This window comes from Paroedura picta, chromosome 1 (genome assembly GCF_049243985.1).
Source record: "Paroedura picta isolate Pp20150507F chromosome 1, Ppicta_v3.0, whole genome shotgun sequence".
NCBI classification, from domain to species: Eukaryota; Metazoa; Chordata; class Lepidosauria; order Squamata; family Gekkonidae; genus Paroedura; species Paroedura picta.
In genome coordinates this window covers 197,379,809-197,392,788 of record NC_135369.1, presented here as the reverse complement: position 1 = coordinate 197,392,788, position 12,980 = coordinate 197,379,809, and positions in this window count along the sequence as shown.

Sequence of the window (12,980 nt, the reverse complement as noted above, 5' to 3'; positions counted from 1 at the left end):
CACGGACGCGTGCGCCGTCAGGCTGCGGGCATTTCAATCGGTCATGGCCGAATTGGGAGTGCCTTTGGCTGCAGACAAGACTGAGGGCCCTGCCACCAGGCTCACTTTTTTGGGGGTCGAGCTTGACACGGTGGCGGGGACTTCCCGTCTGCCGCTAGAGAAGGTGGCTTCCTTGCGGGAGCTGATTCAGGGCATACGCGGGCGGCGGAAGTGCGCGTTGCGGGACATCCAGGTGCTACTCGGGCACCTGAACTTCGCCTGCAGGGTGGTTACTCCAGGGAGGGCATTTTGCTTTCGACTATCCTTCGCCACACGGGGGTTGTCCCGCCCCTTCCACCGTCTGCGGATCTCCGCCGAGATGAAGGCGGACTTGGACGTGTGGGAACGTTTCCTGAGTGGCTTTAACGGGGTGGCCATATGGCAGACGCGGTTTGCCCCCGGGGAGCGATTGCAAGTTCGATCGGATGCGGCGGGGGGCCACGGTTTTGGGGTCTACTTAGAAGGGAAGTGGTGCGCGGCAGCGTGGCCAGCCGCCTGGACGGCGGAGGTGCACCGCGACATGACTTTCCTCGAGTTTTTCCCTGTTTTGGTGGCGGTCCGCCTTTGGGGGCCGCAATTGGCCAATCACCGGGTCGAGTTCTTGTGCGACAATCAGGCGGTTGTGCACATAGTCAACAAACAGTCTTCCAGATCTCCCAGGGTAATGCGCTTGGTCCGTGCCTTTGTGTTGTCCTGCTTGGCGCACAATATCTCCTTCCGCGCTAAGCATGTTCCGGGGGTTACCAATGAGCTGGCCGATGCTCTCTCTCGATTTCAGGTCGAGCGGTTCCGGCGTCTCGACCCCGGAGCGGCTGCGGAGTCGGAAGTTTGCCCGCCGGACCTCTGGGAGCTTGGCGCCACCTGATCGTGGAGGGGGTGCTGTCGTCCCTAGCCGAGTCCACTCGGCGGGCCTACCGGCGGGCTGCACAAGACTTTGTGGGATTCGCTCGTCGGTTGGGAGAGTCTTCGAGCTGGCCTATGAGGGAAGGCATGCTGCTCCGGTTCCTGGCGCACCTCAAGGGGACCGGCCTTTCCTGCCGGACACTGCGGGTTGTCTTGGCTGGACTCTCCTTTTGTTCCAAGGCCTTGGGATCCTGGGACCCGGGAAAATCGTTCCTGGCCCGACAGGCGGTGAAGGGTTGGAGGCGGCAGGCGGGACCGCGGACCGACCCCAGGCGTCCCATCACACGGGCCGTCCTGTGCCGAATTATAGAACAATTGCCCGCGGTGGCGAGCTCTGATTTCGAGAGCACCCTGTTTCGGGCGGTTTTTTCGATTGCATACCATGGTGCCTTGAGGAGCGGCGAGATGGTGGCACAGTCTCGCGCCGCACGGCTCTCCACGGGCCTGCTGGTCTCGGACGTGGAACTACTAGATGGTGGAGTACAGTTCCTTGTCCGCCGGTCGAAATGTGACCAAGGGGGCAGGGGGAGCCACGTGTACGTCCCCGCCTCGCGGGGGTCGCTCGATTGCTCGCGACGGGCGGTGGGTGCCTACTTAAAAATCAGGCCCCGGCTGCCCGGGGCGCTGTTCGTACATAAGGATGGGACCTGTCTGTCTCGCTACCAGCTGGTGGCTGTCTTGCGAGCCTTCCTGCGGCGGACTGGGCTCCAGCCTTCCATGTATGGGGGTCACTCCTTCCGCATTGGGGCCGCCACCGAGGCATACTTGGCTGGCGAGCCCCCCGGGGCCATAAAGCGGAGGGGCAGGTGGCGTTCGCAGGCCTATAAGGCGTACATTCGCCCTCAACTTGTGTTTGATTTATGATTTTCCCAGGTGTCCCTTCAGCGGCGGCAGTGGTCCACGTGATGGGCCACAGCATCCCGTTCTGGGCCGGCAGGCACGCACGATCCACCGGGTGGGGACCGCATCTTGGCCTCGAGGGAGTCTGCAGGATCACCTGGTCCGGACGGCGAGGTTTGCGGTGGTCATCTTTGCTGCGGATCGTGGCTGACGATGTACTGCGTTGGGGCGTTCCCGATGTGTTGGTGATTCATCTGGGTGAGTACGACCTACCATCCCTGACTGGTCGCCAGCTGAGCGCAGCCATCGCGGAGGACCTGCAGATCCTGAAGCAGCGGATGCCTCGTACGCTGTTGGTGTGGTCTGACCTGCTGGACCGGTTGAGGTGGCGTGCCGCCAGGCGGCCCGACAGGGTGAACTGTGCCAAGCAAAAGGTCAACAAGGCGGCCTTAAAGACGGTGTTCGCGTTGGGGGGCGTGCATGTCCCGCACCCCAATATAACATTTAGCTCCCCGCTTCATTTTCGGTCCGACGGGGTTCACCTCTCTGAAAGGGGCTGCGACCTCTGGTTGTCCGACGTGCGGGACGTTTTGGTTAAAAATTTTTCCGAGGGTTGGCGGGAACAGGGGCCTGCGGTTCCTGTTCAGTGGCGCGTCATGCAAGGTGGGGAGCCTGTTGGCGGGGAGCCCGGCTGCGCACGGGACTCCCCGGAGTAGGGGGTCTCGCTAAAGAGACCGGCCTGAACCGGGCGCGGCCTACCCGGCTGGGAGGCCAGGGGCCCGGGGCCAAGCGAGAGAGGGAGGGCCCTATGGAGGCGGACGCCTGTGGGGCCCTCAAAGGTCGCTTCCCAGGGACGCCGCGGAGGAAGGCATCCCAACCTCCCGGCTGGGAGTGAGGTGTGGAGCCGGAACGCCGCGGTGATGGGGGTCAGCCGGCCGGCTGACGAGAAAGGGGCTCCCCTACCTGCATGCAGGCCAACCCTCCCGGTTGGAGGGTCTTGGGTTAATAAACGGCTGCGGCCATTTTGTTGCCAAGATTGGGTCTGAGTCGTTACTGGGTTAGTCGCCCCCTGCTAGTCAATCTCTGTTATTATTACAAATTATTATGAAAGTCTATCCTACTGGGTATGATCTTGAAATAGTTTTTCAGATGTATTAAATCAACTAGTGCTACTACTATCCTTACTATGCAGTGTTATGAAATTCTATCTTCTACTGCCTATGAGATAAATACGTGTTGGCTAAGACATTGCTGCATGGCATTGATTACATCCATGCAACGAATATATTCATATAGCATGCATGCTAAAGTCACGTGAAGTACTCGGCTAAGAAATCACTGTATGTCATTGATTACATCGATACAACGAATAGGATATATACCTGCTATATCCATATAGCATGCATGCTACAGACATGATTACATGTATAGCATGTATATTACATGTATATAATGCATGCTACAGACACCTTAAATTCTCGGCTAAGAAATCGCTTTTTGTCATTCATTGCATCCAAAGAATGTATTCATTGCATCCAATGTACGTAATCAATTTAGTAGTGAATACTATTACATCGTATATTACATTGTATTATGGAATACTCCATTCTCTGTTATTATTACAAAGTATTATGGAAGACTATCCTACTGGGTATGATCTTGAAATAGTTTTTCAGATGTATTAAATCAACTAGTGCTACTACTATCATTACTATGCAGTGTTATGAAATTCTATCTTCAACTGCCTAAGAGATAATCTTTAAATACGTGTTGGCTAAGAAATTGCTGTATGGCATTGATTACATCCATGCAACGAATATATTCATATAGCATGCATGCTAAAGTCACGTGAAGTACTCGGCTAAGAAATCACTGTATGTCATTGATTACATCCATACAACGAATAGGAAATACCTTTATATAGCAAAAGCAACTAGTGGTATTTCCAAATTCTCTGCTAGCATTACATAGTATTACGAAATTCTATCTTCTACTGATTATGTCACTGATTACATCGATACAACGAATAGGATATATACCTGCTATATCCATATAGCATGCATGCTACAGACATGATTACATGTATAGCATGTATATTACATGTATATAATGCATGCTACAGACACCTTAAATTCTCGGCTAAGAAATCGCTTTTTGTCATTCATTGCATCCAAAGAATGTATTCATTGCATCCAATGTACGTAATCAATTTAGTAGTGAATACTATTACATCGTATATTACATTGTATTATGGAATACTCCATTCTCTGTTATTATTACAAAGTATTATGGAAGTCTATCCTACTGGGTATGATCTTGAAATAGTTTTTCAGATGTATTAAATCAACTAGTGCTACTACTATCATTACTATGCAGTGTTATGAAATTCTATCTTCAACTGCCTAAGAGATAATCTTTAAATACGTGTTGGCTAAGAAATTGCTGTATGGCATTGATTACATCCATACAATGAATGTATTCATATAGCATGCATGCTAAAGTCACGTGAAGTACTCGGCTAAGGAATCACTATATGTCATTGATTACAACGAATAGGAAATACGGTTATATAGCAAAAGCAACTAGTGGTAATTCCGAAATCTCTGCTAGCATTACATAGTATTACGAAATTCTATCTTCTACTGCCTATGAGATAAATACGTGTTGGCTAAGACATTGCTGCATGGCATTGATTACATCCATACAACGAATGTATTCATATAGCATGCATGCTATAGTCACGTGAAGTACTCGGCTAAGGAATCACTATATGTCATTGATTACAACGAATAGGAAATACGGTTATATAGCAAAAGCTACTAGTGGTATTTCCAAATTCTCTGCTAGCATTACATAGTATTACGAAATTCTATCTTCTACTGGGTATGACAACCTTAAGTACTCGTTGGCTAAGGAATTACATTATGTCACTGATTACATCGATACAACGAATAGGATATATACCTGCTATATCCATATAGCATGCATGCTACAGACATGATTACATGTATAGCATGTATATTACATGTATAGCATGCATGCTACAGACACCTTAAGTACTCGGCTAAGAAATCGCTTTATGTCATTCATTGCATCCAAAGAATGCATTCATTGCATCCAAAGAACGTAATCAATGTAGTAGTGAATACTATTACTTCGTATATTACATTGTATTATGGAATACTCTATTCTCTGTTATTATTACAAAGTATTATGAAAGTCTATCCTACTGGGTATGATCTTGAAATAGTTTTTCAGATGTATTAAATGAACAAGTGCTACTACTATCATTACTATGCAGTGTTATGAAATTCTATCTTCAACTGCCTTTGAGATAATCTTAAATACGTGTTGGCTAAGAAATTGCTGTATGGCATTGATTACATTCATACAACGAATGTATTCATATAGCATGCATGCTAGTCACGTGAAGTACTCGGCTAAGGAATCACTATATGTCATTGATTACAACGAATAGGAAATACGGTTATATAGCAAAAGCAACGTTATAAGTCAGACAGTGGGCTTACCTCCATAGAGAAAGTGGAGAGCAACGGACATGACATCACAAAGAGCTCACCTCTGTTGCCTGGAGAGGAAGGGATGCCGCTTACAGGCCTTGTTATGAGGGGGGGGGACTCTAAAAACATTATAAGTCAGACAGTGGGCTTACCTCCATAGAGAAAGTGGAGAGCAACGGACATGACATCACAAAGAGCTCACCTCTGTTGCCTGGAGAGGAAGGGATGCCGTTTACAGGCCTTGTTAAGGAGGGGGGGGGACTCTAAAAACATTATAAGTTAGACAGTGGGCTTACCTCCATAGAGAAAGTGGAGAGCAACGGACATGACATCACAAAGAGCTCACCTCTGTTGCCTGGAGAGGAAGGGATGCCGCTTACAGGCCTTGTTATGGGGGGGGGGACTCTAAAAACGTTATAAGTCAGACAGTGGGCTTACCTCCATAGAGAAAGTGGAGAGCAACGGACATGACATCACAAAGAGCTCACCTCTGTTGCCTGGAGAGGAAGGGATGCCGCTTACAGGCCTTGTTATGGGGGGGGGGACTCTAAAAACGTTATAAGTCAGACAGTGGGCTTACCTCCATAGAGAAAGTGGAGAGCAACGGACATGACATCACAAAGAGCTCACCTCTGTTGCCTGGAGAGGAAGGGATGCCGCTTACAGGCCTTGTTATGAGGGGGGGGGGACTCTAAAAACATTATAAGTCAGACAGTGGGCGTACCTCCACACAGAAAGTGGAGAGCAACGGACATGACATCACAAAGAGCTCACCTCTGTTGCCTGGAGAGGAAGGGATGCCGCTTACAGGCCTTGTTATGAGGGGGGGGGGGACTCTAAAAACATTATAAGTCCGACAGTGGGCCTACCTCCATAGAGAAAGTGGAGAGCAACGGACATGACATCACAAAGAGCTCACCTCTGTTGCCTGGAGAGGAAGGGATGCCGCTTACAGGCCTTGTTATGAGGGGGGGGACTCTAAAAACATTATAAATCAGATAGTGGACCTACCTCCATAGAGAAAGTGGAGAGCAACGGACATGACATCACAAAGAGCTCACCTCTGTTGCCTGGAGAGGAAGGGATGCCGCTTACAGGCCTTGTTAAGGAGGGGGGGGGACTCTAAAAACATTATAAGTCAGACAGTGGGCGTACCTCCACACAGAAAGTGGAGAGCAACGGACATGACATCACAAAGAGCTCACCTCTGTTGCCTGGAGAGGAAGGGATGCCGCTTACAGGCCTTGTTATGAGGGGGGGGACTCTAAAACATTATAAGTCCAACAGTGGGCCTACCTCCACAGAGAAAGTGGAGAGCAACGGACATGACATCACAAAGAGCTCACCTCTGTTGCCTGGAGAGGAAGGGATGCTTCTTACAGGCCTTCTTATGAGGGGGGGGGAGGCTCTAAAAACATTATAAGTCCGACAGTGGGCCTACCTCCATAGAGAATGTGGAGAGCAACGGACATGACATCACAAAGAGCTCACCTCTGTTGCCTGGAGAGGAAGGGATGCCGCTTACAGGCCTTGTTATGAGGGGGGGGGACTCTAAAAACGTTATAAGTCAGACAGTGGGCTTACCTCCATAGAGAAAGTGGAGAGCAACGGACATGACATCACAAAGAGCTCACCTCTGTTGCCTGGAGAGGAAGGGATGCCGTTTACAGGCCTTGTTAAGGAGGGGGGGGGGACTCTAAAAACATTATAAGTCAGACAGTGGCTTACCTCCATAGAGAAAGTGGAGAGCAACGGACATGACATCACAAAGAGCTCACCTCTGTTGCCTGGAGAGGAAGAGATGCCGCTTACAGGCCTTGTTAAGGAGGGGGGGGACTCTAAAAACGTTATAAGTCAGACAGTGGGCTTACCTCCATAGAGAAAGTGGAGAGCAACGGACATGACATCACAAAGAGCTCACCTCTGTTGCCTGGAGAGGAAGGGATGCCGCTTACAGGCCTTGTTATGGGGGGGGGGACTCTAAAAACGTTATAAGTCAGACAGTGGGCTTACCTCCATAGAGAAAGTGGAGAGCAACGGACATGACATCACAAAGAGCTCACCTCTGTTGCCTGGAGAGGAAAGGATGCCGCTTACAGGCCTTGTTATGAGGGGGGAGACTCTAAAAACATTATAAGTCAGACAGTGGGTTTACCTCCATAGAGAAAGTGGAGAGCAACGGACATGACATCACAAAGAGCTCACCTCTGTTGCCTGGTGAGGAAGGGATGCCGCTTACAGGCCTTGTTATGGGGGGGGGGGACTCTAAAAACGTTATGTCAGACAGTGGGCTTACCTCCATAGAGAAAGTGGAGAGCAACGGACATGACATCACAAAGAGCTCACCTCTGTTGCCTGGAGAGGAAGGGATGCCGCTTACAGGCCTTGTTATGGGGGGGAGGGGACTCTAAAAACGTTATAAGTCAGACAGTGGGCTTACCTCCATAGAGAAAGTGGAGAGCAACGGACATGACATCACAAAGAGCTCACCTCTGTTGCCTTTAGAGTCCCCCCCCCTCATACAAAGGCCTGTAAGCGGCATCCCTTCCTCTCCAGGCAACAGAGGTGAGCTCTTTGTGATGTCATGTCCGTTGCTCTCCACTTTCTCTATGGAGGTAGGTCCACTGTCTGACTTATAATGTTTTTAGACTCCCCCCCCCATAACAAGGCCTGTAAGCGGCATCCCTTACTCTCCAGGCAACAGAGGTGAGTTCTTTGTGATGTCATGTCCGTTGCTCTCCACTTTCTGTGTGGGGGTAAACAGACTGTCTGACTTATAATGTTTTTAGAGTCCCCCCCCCTCATAGAAAGGCCTGTAAGCGGCATCCCTTCCTCTCCAGGCAACAGAGGTGAGCTCTTTATGATGTCATGTCCGTTGCTCTCCACTTTCTCTGTGGAGGTAAACCCACTGTCTGACTTATAATGTTTTTAGAGTCCCCCCCCTCCTTAACAAGGCCTGTAAGCGGCATCCCTTCCTCTCCAGGCAACAGAGGTGAGCTCTTTGTGATGTCATGTCCGTTGCTCTCTACTTTCTGTGTGGAGGTACGCCCACTGTCTGACTTATAATGTTTTTAGAGTCCCCCCCCCCCTTAACAAGGCCTGTAAGCGGCATCTCTTCCTCTCCAGGCAACAGAGGTGAGCTCTTTGTGATGTCATGTCCGTAGCTCTCCACTTTCTCTATGGAGGTAGGTCCACTGTCTGACTTATAATGTTTTTAGAGCCCCCCCCCCCATAACAAGGCCTGTAAGCGGCATCCCTTCCTCTCCAGGCAACAGAGGTGAGCACTTTGTGATGTCATGTCCGTTGCTCTCCACTTTCTCTGTGGAGGTAAGCCCACTGTCTGACTTATAATGTTTTTAGAGTCCCCCCCCCCCTCATACAAAGTCCTGTAAGCGGCATCCCTTCCTCTCCAGGCAACAGAGGTGAGCTCTTTGTGATGTCATGTCCGTTGCTCTCCACTTTCTCTATGGAGGTAGGTCCACTGTCTGACTTATAATGTTTTTAGAGTCCCCCCCCCCCATAACAAGGCCTGTAAGCGGCATCCCTTACTCTCCAGGCAACAGAGGTGAGCTCTTTGTGATGTCATGTCCGTTGCTCTCCACTATCTCTGTGGAGGTAAGCCCACTGTCTGACTTATAATGTTTTTAGAGTCCCCCCCCCCTCATAACAAGGCCTGTAAGCGGCATCCCTTCCTCTCCAGGCAACAGAGGTGAGCTCTTTGTGATTTCATGTCCGTTGCTCTCCACTTTCTCTGTGGAGGTAGGCCCACTGTCGGACTTATAATGTTTTTAGAGTCCCCCCCCTCATAACAAGGCCTGTAAGCGGCATCCTCCTCTCCAGGCAACAGAGGTGAGCTCTTTGTGATGTCATGTCTGTTGCTCTCCACTTTCTGTGTGGAGGTACGCCCACTGTCTGACTTATAATGTTTTTAGAGTCCCCCCCCCTCCTTAACAAGGCCTGTAAGCGGCATCCCTTCCTCTCCAGGCAACAGAGGTGAGCTCTTTATGATGTCATGTCCGTTGCTCTCCACTTTCTCTGTGGAGGTAAGCCCACTGTCTGACTTATAATGTTTTTAGAGTCCCCCCCCCCCCTCATACAAAGGCCTGTAAGCGGAATCCCTTCCTCTCCAGGCAACAGAGGTGAGCTCTTTGTGATGTCATGTCCGTTGCTCTCCACTTTCTCTATGGAGGTAGGTCCACTGTCTGACTTATAATGTTTTTAGACTCCCCCCCCCCATAACAAGGCCTGTAAGCGGCATCCCTTACTCTCCAGGCAACAGAGGTGAGTTCTTTGTGATGTCATGTCCGTTGCTCTCCACTTTCTGTGTGGGGGTAAACAGACTGTCTGACTTATAATGTTTTTAGAGTCCCCCCCCCCTCATACAAAGGCCTGTAAGCGGCATCCCTTCCTCTCCAGGCAACAGAGGTGAGCTCTTTGTGATGTCATGTCCGTTGCTCTCCACTTTCTCTGTGGAGGTAAACCCACTGTCTGACTTATAATGTTTTTAGAGTCCCCCCCCCCCTCCTTAACAAGGCCTGTAAGCGGCATCCCTTCCTCTCCAGGCAACAGAGGTGAGCTCTTTGTGATGTCATGTCCGTTGCTCTCCACTTTCTGTGTGGAGGTACGCCCACTGTCTGACTTATAATGTTTTTAGAGTCCCCCCCCCTCCTTAACAAGGCGTGTAAGCGGCATCCCTTCCTCTCCAGGCAACAGAGGTGAGCTCTTTGTGATGTCATGTCCGTTGCTCTCCACTTTCTCTATGGAGGTAGGTCCACTGTCTGACTTATAATGTTTTTAGAGTCCCCCCCCCCCCATAACAAGGCCTGTAAGCGGCATCCCTTCCTCTCCAGGCAGCAGAGGTGAGCTCTTTATGATGTCATGTCCGTTGCTCTCCACTTTCTCTATGGAGGTAGGTCCACTGTCTGACTTATAATGTTTTTAGACTCTCCCCCCCCCCATAACAAGGCCTGTAAGCGGCATCCCTTACTCTCCAGGCAACAGAGGTGAGCTCTTTGTGATGTCATGTCCGTTGCTCTCCACTTTCTCTATGGAGGTAGGTCCACTGTCTGACTTATAAAGTTTTTAGACTCCCCCCCCCATAACAAGGCCTGTAAGCGGCATCCCTTACTCTCCAGGCAACAGAGGTGAGTTCTTTGTGATGTCATGTCCGTTGCTTACAGGCCTTGTTATGAGGGGGGGGGGACTCTAAAAACATTATAAGTCAGACAGTGGGCTGACCTCCACAGAGAAAGTGGAGAGCAACGGACATGACATCACAAAGAGCTCACCTCTGTTGCCTGGAGAGGAAGGGATGCCGCTTACACGCCTTGTTAAGGAGGGGGGGGGGACTCTAAAAACATTATAAGTCAGACAGTGGGCGTACCTCCACACAGAAAGTGGAGAGCAACGGACATGACATCACAAAGAGCTCACCTCTGTTACCTGGAGAGGAAGGGATGCCGCTTACAGGCCTTGTTATGAGGGGGGGGGACTCTAAAAACATTATAAGTCCGACAGTGGGCCTACCTCCACAGAGAAAGTGAGCAACGGACATGACATCACAAAGAGCTCACCTCTGTTGCCTGGAGAGGAAGGGATGCCGCTTACAGGCCTTGTTATGAGGGGGGGGGACTCTAAAAACATTATAAGTCCGACAGTGGGCTTACCTCCACAGAGAAAGTGGAGAGCAACGGACATGACATCACAAAGAGCTCACCTCTGTTGCCTGGAGAGGAAGGGATGCCGTTTACAGGCCTTGTTAAGGAGGGGGGGGACTCTAAAAACATTATAAGTCAGACAGTGGACCTACCTCCATAGAGAAAGTGGAGAGCAACGGACATGACAACACAAAGAGCTCACCTCTGTTGCCTGGAGAGGAAGGGATGCCGCTTACAGGCCTTGTTAAGGAGGGGGGGGGACTCTAAAAACATTATAAGTCAGACAGTGGGCTTACCTCCACAGAGAAAGTGGAGAGCAACGGACATGACATCACAAAGAGCTCACCTCTGTTGCCTGGAGAGGAAGGGATGCCGCTTACAGGCCTTGTTAAGGAGCGGGGGGGGACTCTAAAAACATTATAAGTCAGACAGTGGGCTTACCTCCACAGAGAAAGTGGAGAGCAACGGACATGACATCACAAAGAGCTCACCTCTGTTGCCTGGAGAGGAAGGGATGCCGCTTACAGGCCTTGTTAAGGAGGGGGGGGGACTCTAAAAACATTATAAGTCAGACAGTGGGCTTATCTCCACAGAGAAAGTGGAGAGCAACGGACATGACATCACAAAGAGCTCACCTCTGTTGCCTAGAGAGTAAGGGATGCCGCTTACAGGCCTTGTTAAGGAGCGGGGGGGGACTCTAAAAACATTATAAGTCAGACAGTGGACCTACCTCCATAGAGAAAGTGGAGAGCAACGGACATGACATCACAAAGAGCTCACCTCTGTTGCCTGGAGAGGAAGGGATGCCGCTTACAGGCCTTGTTATGGGGGGGGGGGAGTCTAAAAACATTATAAGTCAGACAGTGGACCTACCTCCATAGAGAAAGTGGAGAGCAACGGACATGACATCATAAAGAGCTCACCTCTGCTGCCTGGAGAGGAAGGGATGCCGCTTACAGGCCTTGTTATGGGGGGGGGGGAGTCTAAAAACATTATAAGTCAGACAGTGGACCTACCTCCATAGAGAAAGTGGAGAGCAACGGACATGACATCACAAAGAGCTCATCTCTGTTGCCTGGAGAGGAAGGGATGCCGCTTACACGCCTTGTTAAGGAGGGGGGGGGGACTCTAAAAACATTATAAGTCAGACAGTGGGCGTACCTCCACACAGAAAGTGGAGAGCAACGGACATGACATCACAAAGAGCTCACCTCTGTTGCCTGGAGAGGAAGGGATGACGCTTACAAGCCTTGTTATGAGGGGGGCGGGGACTCTAAAAACATTATAAGTCCGACAGTGGGCCTACCTCCACAGAGAAAGTGAGCAACGGACATGACATCACAAAGAGCTCACCTCTGTTGCCTGGAGAGGAAGGGATGCCGCTTACAGGCCTTGTTATGAGGGGGGGGACTCTAAAAACATTATAAGTCCGACAGTGGGCTTACCTCCACAGAGAAAGTGGAGAGCAACGGACATGACATCACAAAGAGCTCACCTCTGTTGCCTGGAGAGGAAGGGATGCCGCTTACAGGCCTTGTTATGGGGGGGGGGGACTCTAAAAACGTTATAAGTCAGACAGTGGGCGTACCTCCACGCAGAAAGTGGAGAGCAACGGACATGACATCACAAAGAGCTCACCTCTGTTGCCTGGAGAGGAAGGGATGCCGTTTACAGGCCTTGTTAAGGAGGGGGGGGGACTCTAAAAACATTATAAGTCAGACAGTGGGCTTATCTCCACAGAGAAAGTGGAGAGCAACGGACATGACATCACAAAGAGCTCACCTCTGTTGCCTGGAGAGGAAGGGATGCCGTTTACAGGCCTTGTTAAGGAGGGGGGGGGACTCTAAAAACATTATAAGTCAGACAGTGGGAGTACCTCCACACAGAAAGTGGAGAGCAACGGACATAACATCACAAAGAGCTTACCTCTGTTGCCTGGAGAGTAAGGGATGCCGCTTACAGGCCTTGTTATGGGGGGGGGGGAGTCTAAAAACATTATAAGTCAGACAGTGGGCCTACC